Below are 21131 nucleotides of genomic sequence, written 5' to 3'. Positions count from 1 at the left end.
AGAGGATTCAATATAGTTAACCTTAAATAGGGTGCTTAAGTTAAACTAATATAGTTAAGCTACAATTACTCATAAAATTCTCTTAGAGGCTAAAAATGGCTAGTTTGAGTTAAACCTGGCCGCTTAAGCTAATAAACAATTAGTGGCCAAAGCTAATTAGTTCATAGGACAAAATAGAGAAGGATGGAGAAAGCCGAAGAAAGTTGGGGAGAAACATTCTTCTTGACAGGTAGATGAGAAGTTTGGGAAAAGAAAAAGAAATATGAAGAAAATCAATGGGATTTCTAATTCTTCCTTTTAGACTTGAACATTAAACACTTGGGCGATTTGGAAATCCTGAAATAAGGTTATTAAGTTAAACTAATATCGTTAAGCTACAATTTTTGAGAAAATCGTCTTTATTAAAGGCTAAAGTAAGGGTAGTTTGAGTTAAACTTGGCCACTTAAGCTAATGAAACAATTAGTGGCCTAAGCTAATTAGTTCCTTAAACAAAATAGAGAGAGATGCAGAAGGACAAAGAAAGTTAGAGAGAAACATTCTTCTTGAGGGCTAGCAGGGAAAGTTAGAGAAAAGAAAGATAAAAAGGAAGAAAATCAATGGGAATTCAAATTCATCATTTTGGAATTGAGAATGGAACACTTAGGTGATTTAGAAAACCTTAAATGAGGTGCCTAAGTTAAACTAATATCGTCAAACTACAATGACTCAGAAAATTCTCTTCCTAGAGGCTAAGCAAGGTTAGTTTGAGTTAAGCTTGGCCGCTTAAGCTAATGAAACAATTAGTGGCCTTAGCTAATTAGCTCGTAGTACCCACCCAAAAATTTTATACCCACCCAAAAAAATTAGCTCGTAGAACAAAATAGAGAAGAATGGAGGAGGACGGAGAAAGTTAGAGACAAACGTTCTTCTTGAGAGGTGGTCAAGAAAGTTAGAGAAAATAAAGTGAAATGGGAAGAAAACCAAAGAAAATTCAAATTATTCCTTTTGGACTTGAGAATTGAACACATAAGTGATTTAGAAAATGTTAAATGGGATACTTAAGTTAAACTAATATCATTAAGCTACAATTACTCAAAAAATTCTCTTTCTTGGAGGCAAATGAAGGTTAGTTTGAGTCAAACTTGGCTACTTAAGCTGGTGAAATAATTAGTGGTATAACCTAATTAGTTCCTAGAACAAAATAGAGAATGATGGTGAAGAACGGAGAAAGTTAGACAGAACTGTTCTTCTTGAGAGCTAGAAGAGAAACTTAGTGAAAATAAAGAGAAATAGGAAGAAAATCAAGGGGCATTCAAATTCATCGTTTTATACTCGCGAATTGAACACTTAGGTGATTTTAAAAACCTTAAGTGAGGTGCCTGAGTTAAACTAATATCGTTATGTGACAATTCCTCATAAAATTGTCTTTCTTAAAGGCTAAGCAAGGTTAGTTTGAGTTAAACTTGGCCACTTAAGCTAATGAAACAATTAGTGGCCTAAGCTAGTTAGTTCGTAAAACAAAACGGAGAAAGATGGAAAATGACGGAGAAACTTAGAGAGAAATGTTCTTCGTGAGATGTCGAAGAGAAAGTTTTAAAAAAGAAAGAGAAATAGGAAGAAAATCAATGAGAATTCAAATTCATCCATTTGGACTTGAGAATTGAACACGTAGGAAATTTAGAAAACCTTAAATAGGGTGCTTAAGTCAAACTAATATAGTTCAGCTATAAAATTTTCTTTCTTAGAGGCTAAGCATGGTTAGTTTGAGATAAACCTGGCCACTTAAGCTAATGAAACAATTAGTGGCCAAAGCTGATTATTTTGTAGGACAAAATAGACAAGGATGGCGAAAGCTGGAGAAAGTTGGGGAGAAATATTCTTCTTGACAGGTAGGTGAGAAGTTTGGGAAAAGAAAGAGAAATAGAAAGAAAATCAATGGGATTTCTATTTCTTCCTTTTAGACTTCAAAATTAAACACTTAGGTGATTTAGAAATCCTTAAATGAGGTTATTAAGTTAAACTAACATCGTTAAGCTACAATTTCTGAGAAAATTGTCTTTCTTAATGACTAAGTAAGGTTAATTTGACTTAAACTTGGCCACTTAAGTTCTAAAACAAAATATAGAAAGATGCAAAAGGACAAAGATGGTTAGGGAGAAACATTCTTCTTGAGAGCTAGAAAAGAAAGTGAGAGAAAAGTAGTAGAAATAGGAAGAAAATCAAAGGGAATTCAAGTTCATCATTTTGGAACTGAGAATTAAACACTTAGGTGATTTTGAATACCATAAATGAGGTGCCTAAGTTAAACTAATATCGTTAAGCTACAATGACTCAAAAATTCTATTTCTTGGAGGCTAAGCAAGGTTTGTTTGACTTAAACTTGGCCACTTAAGCTATTGAAACAATTAGTGGCCTAAGCTCATAAGTTGCTAGAACAAAATTGAGAAAGATGCAGAAGAACGGAGAAAGTTAGACAAAAACGTTTTTCCTAAGAGGTAGAAGACAAAGTTAGAGAAAAGAAAGAGAAATAGATAGAAAATCAAAGAGAATTCAAATTCATCCTTCCGGACTTTAGAATTGAACACATAGGTGATTTACAAAACTTTAAATGAGGTGCTTAAGTTAAACTAATATCTTTAAGATACAATTACTAAAAAAATTCTCTTTCTTAAAGGCTAAGTGTGGTTAGTTTGAGTTAAACTTGGCCACTTAAGCTAATGAAACAATTAGTGGCCAAAGCTAATTAGTTCGTAGGCCAACTGAACGGCGCGTACAATAATATTGTAAAAAACGCAATTATTTGTTATTTTGTGTGGGAATGTCGCACAAAATCGATTGTAAGCGCGCATTTGAATTGTAGATTGAAATATTGTTACTAGTAAAATAATTTCTTATTAATACAAATATTTGTTACAAATTATTTTACAATTGTCTCCGTTGTACATTTGCTTTCTGGGCTGATGTGGATCCTTCCAGTGCGGCTTTTACAGCTTCTCCTATTAATTTAGCCGCGTCGTCCGTAGTGAGTCTTGATGATTCTGAGTTATTGGATCCGGCCTCGCTTACTGATGGGCCTATGTCAACTGGGCCGCTAGGCTGATTATTTGGGCCAGAGTTGATTAATGATGGGCCGTGGGTCGGCAAAATTATGTCCCGCCGACTGAATGATTGAGGCCCATCCCGAATTGAACTTGCTGACATTCGTGCCGCCATTATTTTTTGGGCCGTTGAACCGTATTGGCCCATCGGTGCTGACAATGTCTTTGTGGATCGAAAATGTGATTCGGAATTGCTGCGTATTAGTCTTGCCTTCGTCACTTTGCGCTCCACGTGCCAAATATCCACGTGGCTGTTGTTGAATACCTTGGACAAAACAGTTATTAATGGCGGCCGATAAGTAATTTCCTCTGGGAACGATGACGTTTGGAAAGCCAATGTTGCTTTCATTTTGCAATATTTCACATCATCGTTGATGTTTGTTTGTAGCAATTTGTAGGACCCTGTCCATGGACATCCTTTTTTATCTGCGGCAGCATAGGCGTTTCCAAAATATGTTATGTCTACTGGGCATGTAACTGGAAACGTAAAGCGGGCCTGTAATTGATCATCTGCCCGTAGCCGTGTGTCTCGTATTTCGACTTCGACGCGGCCGGTGGAATTAAACGGACACTGTGGCCTGTAGCTTAGCTTGCATTTGTCAATCATCATAGACTTAAACGTGAGTTTTTGCCACATTGTATCGCCTATCTTTGGATTATAGATTGGTATGTTGGATACCGGCACGTTTGATGTCGCGTCTATGATTTGGGTTTCCAAATCACCCTCTTCATTTTCATGGAGATTATCTGTAAGATCGGCTTGTTGTATTTCTTCAGACATTATGATAGCGCAGCGATATGTTAGAACTGTCAGGCACACAATTCTCGTATGGGGCATCAATGGCTAATGTTCTTATATATCTTATTTCATGGAGTTGGGAGAATAATTAATTTAAAACGCGTTGTCTAAAACGACGTCGCATTGATGCCATAACTCACTCTCGATGACGTCACTTACTCTCTCGGATGACGCAAGTCACTCTCTGAAAACTTTACTGGTGGAAGAGAGTTAGCGAGTGAGTTATATAGGTGCCCAGGAGCGTCCCACTAATATTACCTGGGACGCTCCCCCCGCACCACGTGTCGTCCCCCGATTGGTGCTCCCTTCCGCATTTTGAGGCGTGTTGTCGGCTAGTGTCTCCGCTCCGCACCCAGATCTGCGGCCAGGATTAAAAATCTAAAAAGGCAAGCGCAAGCGAGAAATTTGAATTTAAAGGCAAGCGCAAGCTGAGGGTGTAAACAGTTAACCTACGTATGGCCCACGCTTTGATTTTTCAGCACCGATGGGCCAATACGGTTCAACGGCCCAAAGAATAATGGCGGCACGAATGTCAGCAAGTTCAATTCGGGATGGGCCTCAATCATTCAGTCGGCGGGACATAATTTTGCCGACCCACGGCCCATCATTAATCAACTCTGGCCCAAATAATCAGCCTAGCGGCCCAGTTGACATAGGCCCATCAGTAAGCAAGGCCGGATCCAATAACTCAGAATCATCAAGACTCACTACGGACGACGCGGCTAAATTAATAGGAGAAGCTGTAAAAGCCGCACTGGAAGGATCCACATCAGCCCAGAAAGCAAATGTACAACGGAGACAATTGTAAAATAATTTGTAACAAATATTTGTATTAATAAGAAATTATTTTACTAGTAACAATATTTCAATCTACAATTCAAATGCGCGCTTATAATCGATTTTGTGCGACATTCCCACACAAAATAACAAATAATGGTGTATCCCCTACTTGGGCGGAAAGGGGAAAAAAGCAGAGCCTCTCTCTCTAGATTCTAGAGAGAGAAAGCTCCCCCCGGAGTGAAAATGGTGTATTGTTCCAGTTATCTTCCTCTCCCATGAGGGAGAAAGGGTTCTGTGTGAGTTTTAAAGAGCTTATTTCTTGACTATCAGTCCGGCTATCTTAGATTCCGGCTGGTTTTGTTTATCTTTCGAGTGGGTTTGTTGAGTTTTGGTGCTGTTGCGTTTACAATCAGTTTCGTTCATAGGTTATCTATGGTTGTTGCGTCCTTTACATAACTCGTGGTTTGATCTAGGGTGAACTGGTTGTGAACAATGGATAGTCTTCTTGGTCGTGGCATCTCGCCTGAGTTGCCTTGTTTTTTCCGGTCGTTCTTGTGTGTGCCGCTGTAAGGGGTACGCCGGACATGATTGGTGCGTTTATATGAATTGCTTGTAGTGACAAGGGTGCCCTCGTTTTACTCTTCCGCTCTGGTTATGTGCTCTTCCGGTGTTGGTTTCGCCGGCGTGATTGTGCGGTGTGTTGCTGCCTTGGTCTACTCCGGTAGTCTCACGTGAGTAGGTGCTCTAGCGCTATTCTGCGGGTGTATATCCAGCTTGGATTTGTTTACGGTTTGGGAGCTTTAACCACTCCGACATGGTGACTTTACACCACAGTTTTTGGTGTGTGCGAGCCGATAGTTGGTTACTGTTTTTGGCGCTGGCTATTTCTTATTTCAGATTGTTGCACCGTCGCTACAGTAGCGTGGTAAGGTCTACCGGCGGGTTTCTGCATGTTTTGTAGTTTGTCGCCGGCCATCTGGTTTACTGTGGAGGTTGGTGGAGCACGTGGGGGACAGCATATTTTTTGGCGTCGGTATGGCTGGCTTCCCAGTGAGTTCATGGCTTCCGTGGTGGTGGTCGTTGCTGATAACGTCGTGTGCTGCATGGTTCTGGATGCTGGTTTTTCTCCGGCGATGGTTCAAAAGATAGATGGCCGTCGGTGTTTCTTTATCCGACATGTCCGTCAGGTGGACTAGAAGTACACGTGTCGCCGTCGTCGTTGTTGCATGGGTTTGTTTGCCGTTTTCACAGTGTTGCTACGCTGGAGGTCAGTTGCCAGGAGTTGTGTGCGTAACGCGTCGGCGGTGTGCTGGTGCTTTGGTATATGCGTGTTATTGACACTTCAACAGCTGTATGCTATTTCCGATGTAATGTTGGAAACGCTGCAGGTCACGTGGGAGTGGTCTTGGCGCCTAATTCAAATTTTGGTGAGATGGTTTTAATTGTAAATGATTATCGTTTGAAGTTTTTGTGCATTGGGAGTGGGATCAACTGTGTAGTATAGCTGTTGTAGCCCCAATCACGTGGGTGTGGTTGGCTTGCTTTATTGGAATGGGCAAATCTGTGGGGAGCCAACTTTTATATATGATATATATATTTATATATTTGTTGGGTAGCCCGTTGTTTTGGGTAACTGGTTAGTGGGTTTGACTATGGTTTTGGGTAATGGCAGTGTGTGGTTCTTCTTTTGACCCACAGTGTTGTTATGCAAGTGGTATTTTGTTTTCGCCGTGTTGGGCCACTTATGGGCACGCGTGCAGGTGGGTTGTTTATTGGGTTCTTTTGGACAATTCTGTATGTTTAACCTCTTTGTAGCGGATCATTTATAGTTGATTATTTTATGGTGATTGATCGTGTGATCCTCATGTGACTCGATATGAGGGTGGTTTTGAGTCATCTCCGCCAAGAGTGATTGGGGAGTCACTGCTATGGGGAATAGTGGTTCAATAACCAACCGAGTTAGAGACTGGGAGATGAGCGGGAGGATAGCTACCGGTTTTTTGGTCGCTTCTTGTCTTCATGTGACCCGTCCTAATTGATCGTATTGCCACGCCTGACATGGAGTGATGGGCACACTGCCGTGGGGTTTGAGGCTTGTGATCTACCAAGGAAGGGACTAGGGATGTGATGATTGATCTCATGATTTTGTTGGCTGTGTATTGGTTTGTTGCTGAGGGGTTATTGTTTTCACTTCAAATCTCTAGACCGTGACTTATGGTTTTTGATCGGGCCAGTTTCATGTGACTTTGCTGGGATTTCACTTGGGGTAGATTTTTTCCTCCGTCACGACTTTGGTTAAGTGGCTTGGATGTCACGGTTGTGAGGAGTGGGATGCTTATTGGATTCCATGTTTTATCTGCAGTCGAGACTGGGGGCTTGTGGGGTTGATTATCATCTTTGTTTCGGCTTGAGGGTTGTTGCTTTGTCAGTGTGTCTGTTTTGTTATTAGCTTTGTGGTGTTATTTTTGTATATCTTTGTCCATATATCCACCTCAAGTTCCCATCTATTATCTCTGATGGTAGGGGTTTACTTGAGGACTAAAAGGATATATGGGCAAAGTTGGGTTATTTTGTTTTTAGTTTCTTGTTTACCCCTTTTCTTAGGGGGTGCAGAGGTAGTTGTTTGTTAGTTATTTTTGTTTTTTATTTGTTGTTTGGGCGTGCCTAGGGTATGCCCCTTGTAAACTTGTAAATTTTCATTGTTTTATTTTATGACTTACTTACCCAAAAAAAAAAACAAATAATTGCGTTTTTTACAATATTATTGTACGCGCCGTTCAGTTGGCCTAAACTATCTCGGAATTCGGACACAACATTTTTTCCGATGTTGATAAATGTTTTAACGCCTTGACGGCTAACAACTGGATATTCATTCGATTGCGGCGGCATTACAACGGGGACACGCCGCAATACAACAAAACGGTCTATTTCCGTGCCCCTGACCATACAACCAGTTCGTGGGTCACCACTGGACCACAGAAAAACATCTTCAAACTTAGGCGTATACGCAGGATTAGGAAACCGATCCAACACAACGACAAATTCACACTGTCCATTGTCAAGTATAGCAGATGGATCAATGGCCACAGTTTGTTCCCCAGTCTGAGTAGGGGCATCACGCATGTCGCTTTCGAGACCAGGCGTATCAACTGCAACTTCGGAGAGACCGCCAGTTTGACGTAAAACTACACCCTGGATGTAGAGCCCTAACAGCTTCAATTTTCGGGATAGTCGTTCATCCCTTTCAGTACCAACCTCCGGCAAATCGAAATGGAAAAAATGAGGCTCATCATACGGGAGGAAATCGTCAATCCTCCAGATGGAATCACACAATGATTTAGACGTGAATCGTTTTTTTTTGTAATAACTATGTTTCCGTAGTTTAAAATAACTTCGACCGGAAACACCAGATCTACTGGAGGTTGTCCAACGGCGACTAAAATTTAATTTAGTTCTGGCGGTATATGGACGCCGTTGCGAAAATCGGAACGTAGTCGCCATAATCGATGATCAGGAACCCACCATTAAATGCATCACATCGATTATATTTTATAGGCGTAATATGTTGACCGTGACATGGGTCAACATGAACAGTTAACCATGTTTAAATTAGGTTCCTGTATAACGTATGGCACAGAATAATAACAGATCACCCATGATGCAGAAAAATCAAAGCGTGGGCCATACGTAGGTTAACTGTTTACACCCTCAGCTTGCGCTTGCCTTTAAATTCAAATTTCCCGCTTGCGCTTGCCTTTTTAGATTTTTAATCCTGGCCGCAGATCTGGGCGCGGAGCGGAGACACTAGCCGACAACACGCCTCAAAATGCGGAAGGGAGCACCAATCGGGGGACGACACGTGGCGCGGGGGGAGCGTCCCAGGTAATATTAGTGGGACGCTCCTGGGCACCTATATAACTCACTCCCTAACTCTCTTCCACCAGTAAAGTTTTCAGAGAGTGACTTGCGTCATCCGAGAGAGTAAGTGACGTCATCGAGAGTGAGTTATGGCATCAATGCGACGTCGTTTTAGACAACGCGTTTTAAATTAATTATTCTCCCAACTCCATGAAATAAGATATATAAGAACATTAGCCATTGATGCCCCATACGAGAATCGTGTGCCTGACAGTTCTAACATATCGCTGCGCTATCATAATGTCTGAAGAAATACAACAAGCCGATCTTACAGATAATCTCCATGAAAATGAAGAGGGTGATTTGGAAACCCAAATCACATTGTCATCGAGAGTGAGTTATGGCATCAATGCGACGTCGTTTTAGACAACGCGTTTTAAATTAATTATTCTCCCAACTCCATGAAATAAGATATATAAGAACATTAGCCATTGATGCCCCATACGAGAATTGTGTGCCTGACAGTTCTAACATATCGCTGCACTATCATAATGTCTGAAGAAATACAACAAGCCGATCTTACAGATAATCTCCATGAAAATGAAGAGGGTGATTTGGAAACCCAAATCATAGACGCGACATCAAACGTGCCGGTATCCAACATACCAATCTATAATCCAAAGATAGGCGATACAATGTGGCAAAAACTCACGTTTAAGTCTATGATGATTGACAAATGCAAGCTAAGCTACAGGCCACAGTGTCCGTTTAATTCCACCGGCCGCGTCGAAGTCGAAATACGAGACACACGGCTACGGGCAGATGATCAATTACAGGCCCGCTTTACGTTTCCAGTTACATGCCCAGTAGACATAACATATTTTGGAAACGCCTATGCTGCCGCAGATAAAAAAGGATGTCCATGGACAGGGTCCTACAAATTGCTACAAACAAACATCAACGATGATGTGAAATATTGCAAAATGAAAGCAACATTGGCTTTCCAAACGTCATCGTTCCCAGAGGAAATTACTTATCGGCCGCCATTAATAACTGTTTTGTCCAAGGTATTCAACAACAGCCACGTGGATATTTGGCACGTGGAGCACAAAGTGACGAAGGCAAGACTAATACGCAGCAATTTCGAATCACATTTTCGATCCACAAAGACATTGTCAGCACCGATGGGCCAATACGGTTCAACGGCCCAAAAAATAATGGCGGCACGAATGTCAGCAAGTTCAATTCGGGATGGGCCTCAATCATTCAGTCGGCGGGACATAATTTTGCCGACCCACGGCCCATCATTAATCAACTCTGGCCCAAATAATCAGCCTAGCGGCCCAGTTGACATAGGCCCATCAGTAAGCGAGGCCGGATCCAATAACTCAGAATCATCAAGACTCACTACGGACGACGCGGCTAAATTAATAGGAGAAGCTGTAAAAGCCGCACTGGAAGGATCCACATCAGCCCAGAAAGCAAATGTACAACGGAGACAATTGTAAAATAATTTGTAACAAATATTTGTATTAATAAGAAATTATTTTACTAGTAACAATATTTCAATCTACAATTCAAATGCGCGCTTACAATCGATTTTGTGCGACATTCCCACACAAAATAACAAATAATTGCGTTTTTTACAATATTATTGTACGCGCCGTTCAGTTGGCCTACGAACTAATTAGCTTTGGCCACTAATTGTTTCATTAGCTTAAGTGGCCAAGTTTAACTCAAACTAACCACACTTAGCCTTTAAGAAAGAGAATTTTTTTAGTAATTGTATCTTAAAGATATTAGTTTAACTTAAGCACCTCATTTAAAGTTTTGTAAATCACCTATGTGTTCAATTCTAAAGTCCGGAAGGATGAATTTGAATTCTCTTTGATTTTCTATCTATTTCTCTTTCTTTTCTCTAACTTTGTCTTCTACCTCTTAGGAAAAACGTTTTTGTCTAACTTTCTCCGTTCTTCTGCATCTTTCTCAATTTTGTTCTAGCAACTTATGAGCTTAGGCCACTAATTGTTTCAATAGCTTAAGTGGCCAAGTTTAAGTCAAACAAACCTTGCTTAGCCTCCAAGAAATAGAATTTTTGAGTCATTGTAGCTTAACGATATTAGTTTAACTTAGGCACCTCATTTATGGTATTCAAAATCACCTAAGTGTTTAATTCTCAGTTCCAAAATGATGAACTTGAATTCCCTTTGATTTTCTTCCTATTTCTACTACTTTTCTCTCACTTTCTTTTCTAGCTCTCAAGAAGAATGTTTCTCCCTAACCATCTTTGTCCTTTTGCATCTTTCTATATTTTGTTTTAGAACTTAAGTGGCCAAGTTTAAGTCAAATTAACCTTACTTAGTCATTAAGAAAGACAATTTTCTCAGAAATTGTAGCTTAACGATGTTAGTTTAACTTAATAACCTCATTTAAGGATTTCTAAATCACCTAAGTGTTTAATTTTGAAGTCTAAAAGGAAGAAATAGAAATCCCATTGATTTTCTTTCTATTTCTCTTTCTTTTCCCAAACTTCTCACCTACCTGTCAAGAAGAATATTTCTCCCCAACTTTCTCCAGCTTTCGCCATCCTTGTCTATTTTGTCCTACAAAATAATCAGCTTTGGCCACTAATTGTTTCATTAGCTTAAGTGGCCAGGTTTATCTCAAACTAACCATGCTTAGCCTCTAAGAAAGAAAATTTTATAGCTGAACTATATTAGTTTGACTTAAGCACCCTATTTAAGGTTTTCTAAATTTCCTACGTGTTCAATTCTCAAGTCCAAATGGATGAATTTGAATTCTCATTGATTTTCTTCCTATTTCTCTTTCTTTTTTAAAACTTTCTCTTCGACATCTCACGAAGAACATTTCTCTCTAAGTTTCTCCGTCATTTTCCATCTTTCTCCGTTTTGTTTTACGAACTAACTAGCTTAGGCCACTAATTGTTTCATTAGCTTAAGTGGCCAAGTTTAACTCAAACTAACCTTGCTTAGCCTTTAAGAAAGACAATTTTATGAGGAATTGTCACATAACGATATTAGTTTAACTCAGGCACCTCACTTAAGGTTTTTAAAATCACCTAAGTGTTCAATTCGCGAGTATAAAACGATGAATTTGAATGCCCCTTGATTTTCTTCCTATTTCTCTTTATTTTCACTAAGTTTCTCTTCTAGCTCTCAAGAAGAACAGTTCTGTCTAACTTTCTCCGTTCTTCACCATCATTCTCTATTTTGTTCTAGGAACTAATTAGGTTATACCACTAATTATTTCACCAGCTTAAGTAGCCAAGTTTGACTCAAACTAACCTTCATTTGCCTCCAAGAAAGAGAATTTTTTGAGTAATTGTAGCTTAATGATATTAGTTTAACTTAAGTATCCCATTTAACATTTTCTAAATCACTTATGTGTTCAATTCTCAAGTCCAAAAGGAATAATTTGAATTTTCTTTGGTTTTCTTCCCATTTCACTTTATTTTCTCTAACTTTCTTGACCACCTCTCAAGAAGAACGTTTGTCTCTAACTTTCTCCGTCCTCCTCCATTCTTCTCTATTTTGTTCTACGAGCTAATTTTTTTGGGTGGGTATAAAATTTTTGGGTGGGTACTACGAGCTAATTAGCTAAGGCCACTAATTGTTTCATTAGCTTAAGCGGCCAAGCTTAACTCAAACTAACCTTGCTTAGCCTCTAGGAAGAGAATTTTCTGAGTCATTGTAGTTTGACGATATTAGTTTAACTTAGGCACCTCATTTAAGGTTTTCTAAATCACCTAAGTGTTCCATTCTCAATTCCAAAATGATGAATTTGAATTCCCATTGATTTTCTTCCTTTTTATCTTTCTTTTCTCTAACTTTCCCTGCTAGCCCTCAAGAAGAATGTTTCTCTCTAACTTTCTTTGTCCTTCTGCATCTTTCTCTATTTTGTTTAAGGAACTAATTAGCTTAGGCCACTAATTGTTTCATTAGCTTAAGTGGCCAAGTTTAACTCAAACTACCCTTACTTTAGCCTTTAATAAAGACGATTTTCTCAAAAATTGTAGCTTAACGATATTAGTTTAACTTAATAACCTTATTTCAGGATTTCCAAATCGCCCAAGTGTTTAATGTTCAAGTCTAAAAGGAAGAATTAGAAATCCCATTGATTTTCTTCATATTTCTTTTTCTTTTCCCAAACTTCTCATCTACCTGTCAAGAAGAATGTTTCTCCCCAACTTTCTTCGGCTTTCTCCATCCTTCTCTATTTTGTCCTATGAACTAATTAGCTTTGGCCACTAATTGTTTATTAGCTTAAGGGGCCAGGTTTAACTCAAACTAGCCATTTTTAGCCTCTAAGAGAATTTTATGAGTAATTGTAGCTTAACTATATTAGTTTAACTTAAGCACCCTATTTAAGGTTAACTATATTGAATCCTCTTTTCTCTTTCTTTTCTCTAACTTTCTCTTCAACATCTCAAGAAGAACGTTTCCCTCTATGTTTCTGCATCCTTCTCCATCTTCCTCTGTTTTGTTCTACGAACTAATTAGCTTAGGTCACTAATTGTTACATTAGCTTAAGTGGCCAGGTTTAACTGAAACTATCCTTGCTTAGATTGTAAGAAAAAGAATTTTTTAAGTAATTTTAGTTTAACGATGTTAGTTTAAGTTAAGAACCTCATTTAAGGATTTCCAAATCACCTACGTTTTCAATTCCCAAGTCCACATGGAAGAATTTGAAATCCCTTTGATTTTCTTCCTATTTCTCTTTCTTTTCTCCAACTTCTCATCTACCTGTCAAGAATAATGTTTCTTCAAAACTTTCTCAAGCCTTCTCCATCCTTCTCTATTTTGTCCTATGAACTAATTAGCTTAGGCCAATAATTGCTTCATTAGCTTAAGTGGCCAGGTTTAACTCAAACTAACCATGCATAGCGTCTAAGAAAGAGAATTTTATGAGTAATTGTTGCTTAACCATATTAGTTTAATTCACCCAAAAAAAAAAAAAAACCATATTAGTTTAATTTAAGCACCCTATTTAAGGTTTTCTAAATCTCGTACGTGTTCAATTCTCAAGTCCAAATGGATGGATTTGAATTCTCTTCGATTTTCTTCCTATTTCTCTTCCTTTTCTCTAACTTTCTCTTCTACATCTCAAGAAGAATGTTTCTCTCTAAGTTTCTCTGTGCTTCCTTATCTTTTCTGTTTTATTCTACGAACTAATTAGCATAGGCCACTAATTGTTTCATTAGCTTAAGTGGCCATGTTTAACTCAAACTAACTTTGCTTAGCCTCTAAGAAAGAGAATTTTCTAAGTAATTATAGCATAACGATATTAGTTTAACTTAGGCATCTCATTTAAGGTTTTCAAAATCACTGAAGTGTTCAATTCTCAAGTCCAAAACGATGAATTTGAATGCCCTTTGATTATCTTTCTATTTCCCTTTCTTTTCTCCAACTTTCTCTTCTAGCTCTAAAGCAAAATGTTTCTCTCTTTCTCTGTCCTCCTCCATCCTTTTCCATTTGGTTCTTGGAACTAATTAGCTTAGGCCCCTAATTCTTTCATTAGCTTATGTGGCCAAGTTTAACTCAAACTCACCTTGCTTAGCCTCTAGGAAAGAAAATTTTCTGAGTAATTGTAGCATAACGATATTAGTCTAGCTTAGGCACCTCATTTAAAGTTTTCAAAATCATTTAAGTTTTTAATTCTCAAGTCCAAAACGATAAATTTGAATGCCCTTTGACTTTCTTCCTATTTCTCTTTATTTCCTCTAACTCTTTCTTCTAAGCTCTCAAGAAGAATGTTTCTGTCTAACTTTCTCCGGCCTTCTCTATTTTGTTCTAGGAACTAATTAGCTTAGGCCACTAATTATTTCATTTTCTTAAGTGGCCATGTTTGACTCAAACTAACCTTACATAGCCTCCAAGAAAGAGAATTTCCAAAGTATTTGTAGCATAACGATATTAGTTTAACTTAAGCCCTCATCTAACGTTTACTAAATCACCTACGTGTTCAATTCTCAAGTCTAAAAAGACAAATTTGAATTTTTTTTGATTTTCTTCCTATTTCTCTTTCTTTTCTCTAACTTTGTTTGCTAGCTCCCAAGAAGAACATTTCTCTCTAACTTCCTCCGTCCTTCACCATCCTACTCTATTTTGTTCAACGATCTAATTATATCTTAGGCCACTAATTGTTTCATTAGCTTTAGTGGCCATGTTTAACTCAAACTAACCTTGCCTAGCCTCTAAGAAAGAGAATTTTATGAGTGATTGTTGCTTAATGTTATTAGTTTAACGTACCTCATTTGAGGTTTTTTTTTTTTTTTGGTGAGTAAGTCATAAAATAAAGACAATGAAATTTACAAGTTTACAAGGGGCATACCCCAGGCACGCCCAACAACAAATAAATAAACAATTACAAAACCAACATAAACTGCCACTACATCCCCCCCAAAGAGGGGGGAAAGTACAACCGAACCCCGCAAAAGCGAGAGAACAACTGAAGAAGAACAAAAAAAAAACCCAACTTTGCCCACATATCCTTTTTGTCCCCAAGTAACCCCTACCATCATAAATAATAGATGGAAACTTGGGGTGGATATATGGGCAAAGATACAAATAAACACCACAAAACTTATAAACACAATAGATATACTCACAAAGCAACAACCCACAGGCCCAATCAAAAAGATAACCTCTCCCACATGCCCCAGTCTCTACCGCAGATAGAACACATGGAATCCAATAAGCATCCCACTCCTCTCAGCCGTGACATCCTAGCCACTAACCAAAGTCGTGACGGAGGAAAAAATCTATCCCACAAGCGATCTGGATAGAGTCATATGAAGCTAGCAAGATTGGTCACCATAATCAACGGTCTTGGGAGTTGTAGCATAAGACTTTTTTGGGTGGATATTGTAGCGTAAGACAATAGCCTCCGTAGCAACAAACCAATACATAGCCAAAAATAGCATGAGAGTAATCATCGCATCCCCCAGTCCCTTTCTTGGTAGATCACAAGCCGCAATCCCCACGACAGTGTGCCCGTCACTCCATGGTAGACGTGGCAAATGATCAAGTAGGATGGGTCACATGAAGACAAGAAGCCACCAGAAAATCGATAGCTATCCTTCGCATTTAAGGATTTCCAAATCACCTAAGTGTTCAATTCTCAATTCCAAAATGATGAATTCGAATTCCCTTTGATTTTGTTCCTATTTCTCTTTCTTTTCTCTAACTTTCTTTTCTAGCTCTCAAGAAGAATGTTGCTCCATAACTTTCCCTGTCCTTCTGCATCTTTCTCTATCTTGTTCTAGAAACTAATTAGCTTAGGCCACAAATTGTTTCATTAGCTTAAGTGGCCAAGTTAGCTCAAACTAACCTTGTTTAGCCTCTAAGAAAGAGAATTTTAAGAGTAATTGTAGCCTAACGACATTAGTTTAACTTAAGAACCTCATTTAAGGATTTCTAAATCACCTAAGTGTTCAATTCTCAAGTCCAAAAGGAAGAATTTGAAATCCCTTTGAATTTCTTCCTATTTTCTTTTTCTTTTCTCTAAGAATCTACCTGTCAAGAAGAATGTTTCTCCCCAAGTTTCTCTAGCCTTCTCCTTCCTTCTCTATTTTATCCTACGAACTAATTAGCTTGGGCCAATAATTCTTTCATTAGCTTAAATGGCCCGGTTTAACTCAGATAAACCATGCTTAGCCTGTAAGAAAGAGAATTTTATGAGTAATTGTAGCTTAATGATATTAGTTTAACTTAAACACCTCATTTAAGGTTTTCTAAATCTCCTACGTGTTCAATTCTCAAATCGAAAAGGATGAATTTCAATTCTCTTTTATTTTCTTCCTATTTCTCTTTCTTTTCTTTGACCTTTCTCTACCGCCTCTCAAGAAGAACGTTTGTCTCTAACTTTCTCCGTCCTTCTCCATCCTTCTCTATTTTGTTCTAGGAGCCACTGATTGTTTCATTAGCTTAAGGGGACAAGTTTAACTCAAACTAACCTTGCTTAGCCTCTAAGGAAGAGAATTTTCTGAGTAATTTTTTTTTGGGTGAATAATTTTTCTTCTTTTTTTTCTTTTTTCTTTTTTCTCTTTTTCTTTTTTTTGGGTGAATAATTTTCTGAGTAATTGTTGCTTAACGATATTAGTTTAACTTAGGCACCTCATTTAAGGTTTACGAAATCAACTAAGTGTTCAATTCTCAATTCCAAAATGATAAATTTCAATTCCCTTCGATTTTCTTCCTATTTCTATTTCTTTTCTCTAACTATCTTTTATAGCTCTCAAGAAGAATGTTTCTCCCTAACTATCTTCGTCCTTTTGTATCTTTCTGTATTTTGTTTTAGGAACTAATTAGCTGAGGTCACTAATTATTTCATTAGCTTAAGTGGCCAAGTTTAAGTCAAATTAACCTTACTTAGCCATTAAGAAAGACAATTTTCTCAGAAATTATAACTTAACGATATTAGTTTAACTTAATAAGCTCATTGAAGGATTTCTAAATCGCCCAAGTGTTTAATTTTCAAGTATAAAAGGAAGAATTAGAAATCCCATTGATTTTCTTCCTATTTCTCTTTCTTTTCTCAAATTTCTCATCTACCTGTCAAGAAGAATGTTTCTCCCCAACTTTCTCCAGCTTTCTCCATCCTTCTCTATTTTGTCCTACGAACAAATTAGCTTTGGCCACTAATTGTTTCATTAGCTTAAGTGGCCAAATTTAACTCAAACTAACCATGCTTAGCCTCTAAGAAAGGAATTTTATGAGCAATTATGGCTTAACTATATTATTTTAACTTAAGCACCCTATTTAAGGTTTTCTAAATCTCCTACGTGTTTATTTCTCAAGTCCCAATGGATGTATTTGAATTCTCTTTGATTTTCTTCCTATTTCTCTTTCTTTTCTCTAACTTTCTCTTCTACATCTTAAGAAGAACGTTTCCCTCTAAGTTTCTCCGTTGTTCTCCATCTTTCTCTGTTTTGTTCTACGAACTAATTTTTTTGGGTAAGTTCTACGAACAAATTAGCTTTGGCCACTAATTGTTTCATTAGCTTAAATGGCCAGGTTTAACTGAAACTAACCTTGCTTAGCTTGTAAGAAAAATAATTTTCTAAGTAATTTTAGTTTAACGATATTAGTTTAAGTTAAGAACCTCATTTAAGGATTTCCAAATCACCTACGTGTTCAATTCTCACGTCCGCAAGGAAGAATTTGCAATCCCTTTGATTTTCTTTTTTTTGGGTGGGTAAGTCATAAATTAAAAACAAAGAATTACACATTTACAAGGGGCATACCCCAGGTAATACAAGATATCTTACTTGACCTCCCAAAAAGGGGGGAAAGAAAACAAATAAATCATACTATAACAAAAAGAACAAGAAAATCCAATTTTGCCCATATTTCTTTTTTTCCCCCAATTGACCTCTACTATCAGAGATAATAGAGAGAGACTTGGGGAAGAAATATGGGCAGTTACAACAATTGAAATGCGCATAGGCAACCATAGCCCACATACAAAAAATTGGTCCCAAATTTGTATACATAGAAATCACAGAAGTATGTGACCAGCCCACTGATACAAACCGTCCCACACCTCTGCACGAGTAACCCATCTGTAATACAAAAAGCCCACACGTGCCCAAAATCCATGGGCCAAACCCACATAACCAATTAGCAAAAATGAAATCCCCTTCCTACTCCATGTATAACCTGCAACTTCACCAATATTCACTAATCAACCTTTTCAGGAAAATATCAACTTTTCCCTCCTAAAGTTGGAGCCAAAACTCAAACAATATCACACGGGCCCACTGCGCACCCATGTGCATCCAGTTAACCTCCCTAACAAAATAGCCCATAGATAGGCTTGCGTGGGCGGGAAACAACTGTATACCACGTACAATACTAGACTTCTTCACACTCTCGCATGAAGAGCATGTAACCCACTCATCTTCTTCACTTCATCCACTGCCACCATGGAAGCCATCAAATAAGATCAAGGACACACAAGGAGAACATCGGCGCCGGAAGAGGCACCACTGACAGAGCACGACCAGCTCCATTCCGGAGAAACAAACAAGTTGATTGGGCCACAAAAAAACTCATGCCGAAACCAGAGATGTTGTGTCTAAAAAACCCAGCATCGTAACGTTAGACATCAACCCAGCATGACAACAACGACGTTGGATATCAACCCAGCAAACCCAGCATGACGACGATGATGGACATCAACCTGACGCCGGTTAACACAGAACCATCTAAAATAGAGCTTAAAAAGAAACTCTGAAACAGAACTAGCACGCTGGTGTAGAAACCAAGCACACCAACCCACGAAGAACCTTCCAGCAATTACTGAAGGCATTTCCAGACCTTTCCTTTTAGCAACTAGGTTACTCAAGCACAGAAACCACCGACAGTCAAAGAAACCACCAAACAGTGACCAAACTCTGAATTGGACTCTAACCCACGGACGATTTGACCAATGGGGGTGACAAATGATAGCCATGGCTAACCGCAACTCAAGAAACCATGGATACTGAAGTAAAATTGGACAAGAATACCCCCCAAAAACTACCAGAGAACTCCAAACAAATATAAAAATTACAAACAAAGTCAGCAACACCCCTAAACCGAGGCTTACCAAACCTGAAACATGCTCACTCACCCTCAGAAGCGCAGGTAGAGGAGCTAAACAATCTGGCCGGAACAGCACCAGTCCTTCACCACCATGTTTAGCCCATGATCCCTTTGATTTTCTTCCTATTTCTCTTTCTTTTCTCCAACTTCTCATCTACCTGTCAAGAAGAATGTTTCTCCAAAACTTTGTCCAGCCTTCTCCATCCTTCTTTATTTTTTCCTACGCACTAATTAGCTTGGGCCAATAATTCTTTCATTAGCTTAAGTGGCCCGGTTTCACTCAAACTAACCATGCTTAGCCTCTAAGAAAGAGAATTTTATGTGTAATTGTAGCTTAATGATATTAAACACCTCATTTAAGGTTTTCTAAATCTCCTACGTGTTAAATTCTCAAATCGAAAAAGATGAATTTCAATTCTCTTTGATTTTCTTCCTATTTCTCTTTCTTTTCTCTAACCTTTCTCTACCGCCTCTCAAAAAGAACATTTGTCTCTAATTTTCTCCGTCCTTCTCCATCCTTCTCTATTTTGTTCTACGAACTAATTAGCTTAGACCACTAATTGTTTCATTACCTTAAGGGGACAAGTTTAACTCAAACTAACCTTGCATAGCCTATAAGAAAGAGAATTTTTTGAGTCATTGTAGCTTAATGATATTAGTTTAACTTAGGCACCTCATTTAAGGTTTTCGAAATCGCCTAAGTGTTCAATTCTCAATTCCAAAATGATCAATTTCAATTCCCTTTGATTTTCTTCCTATTTCTATTTCTTTTCTCTAACTTCCTTTTCTAGCTCTCAGGAAGAATGTTTCTTCCTAACTACCTTCGTCCTTGTGCATCTTTCTCTATTTTCTTTATGGAGCTAATTAGCTTAGGCCACTAATTGTTTCATTAGCTTAAATGGCCAAGTTCAAGTCAAATTAACCTTACTTAGCCTTTAAGAAAGACAATTTTCTCTGAAATTGTAGCTTAACGATATTAGTTTAACTTAAGGACCTCATTTAAGGATTACTAAATCGCCTAAGTGTTTAATTCTCAAGTCTAAATTGAAGAATTTTAAATCACTTTGATTTTCTCCCTATTTTTCTTTCTTTTCTCTAACTTCTCATCTACCTGTCAAGAAGAATGTTTCTCCCCAACTTTCTCCGGCTTTCTCCGGCTTTCTCCATCCTTCTCTATTTTGTCCTACGCACTTAGCTTTGGCCACTAATTGTTTCAATAGCTTAAGTGGCCAAATTTAACTCAAACTAACCATGCTTAGCCTCTAAGAATGCTTACCGACCCAAACAAAAGCCTCTAAGAAAGAGTTTTTTTGTGAGGAATTGTAGCATAACGATATTAGTTTAACTTAGGCACCTCACTTAAGGTTTTTAAAATCACCTAAGTGTTCAATTCGCAAGTATAAGACAATGAATTTGAATGCCCCTTGATTTTCTTCCTATTTCTCTTTATTTTCTCTAAGTTTCTCTTCTTGCTCTCAAGAAGAATGTTTCTATCTAACTTTTTCCGTCCTTCTCCATCATTCTTTATTTTGTTCTAGGAACTAATTAGGTTAGACCACTAATTATTTCACCAGCTTAAGTAGCCAAGTTTGACTCAAACTAACCTTCATTAGCCTGCAAGAAAGAGAATTTTCTGAGTAATTGTAGCTTAACGATATTAGTTTAACTTAAGCACCTCATTTAACGTTTTCTAAATCACCTACATGTTCAATTCTCAAGTCCAAAAGGAATAATTTGAATTTTCTTTGACCACTAATTCTTTTCTCTAACTTTCTCGACTACCTCTCAATAAGAACGTTTGTCTCTAACTTTCTCCGTCCTTCTCCATCCTTCTCTATTTTGTTCTACGAACTAATTAGCTAAGGCCACTAATTGTTTCATTAGCTTAAGTGGCCAAGCTTCACTCAAACTAACATTGCTTAGCCTCTAGAAAGAGAATTTTTTGAGTCATTGTAGCTTGACAATATTAGTTTAACTTAGGCACCTCATTTAAGGTTTTCTAATTCTCC

This window comes from Camellia sinensis, chromosome 11, assembly GCF_055761805.1.
Source record: "Camellia sinensis isolate YWXY chromosome 11, ASM5576180v1, whole genome shotgun sequence".
Lineage (NCBI taxonomy): Eukaryota > Viridiplantae > Streptophyta > Magnoliopsida > Ericales > Theaceae > Camellia > Camellia sinensis.
This window is presented reverse-complemented; position numbering follows the sequence as displayed.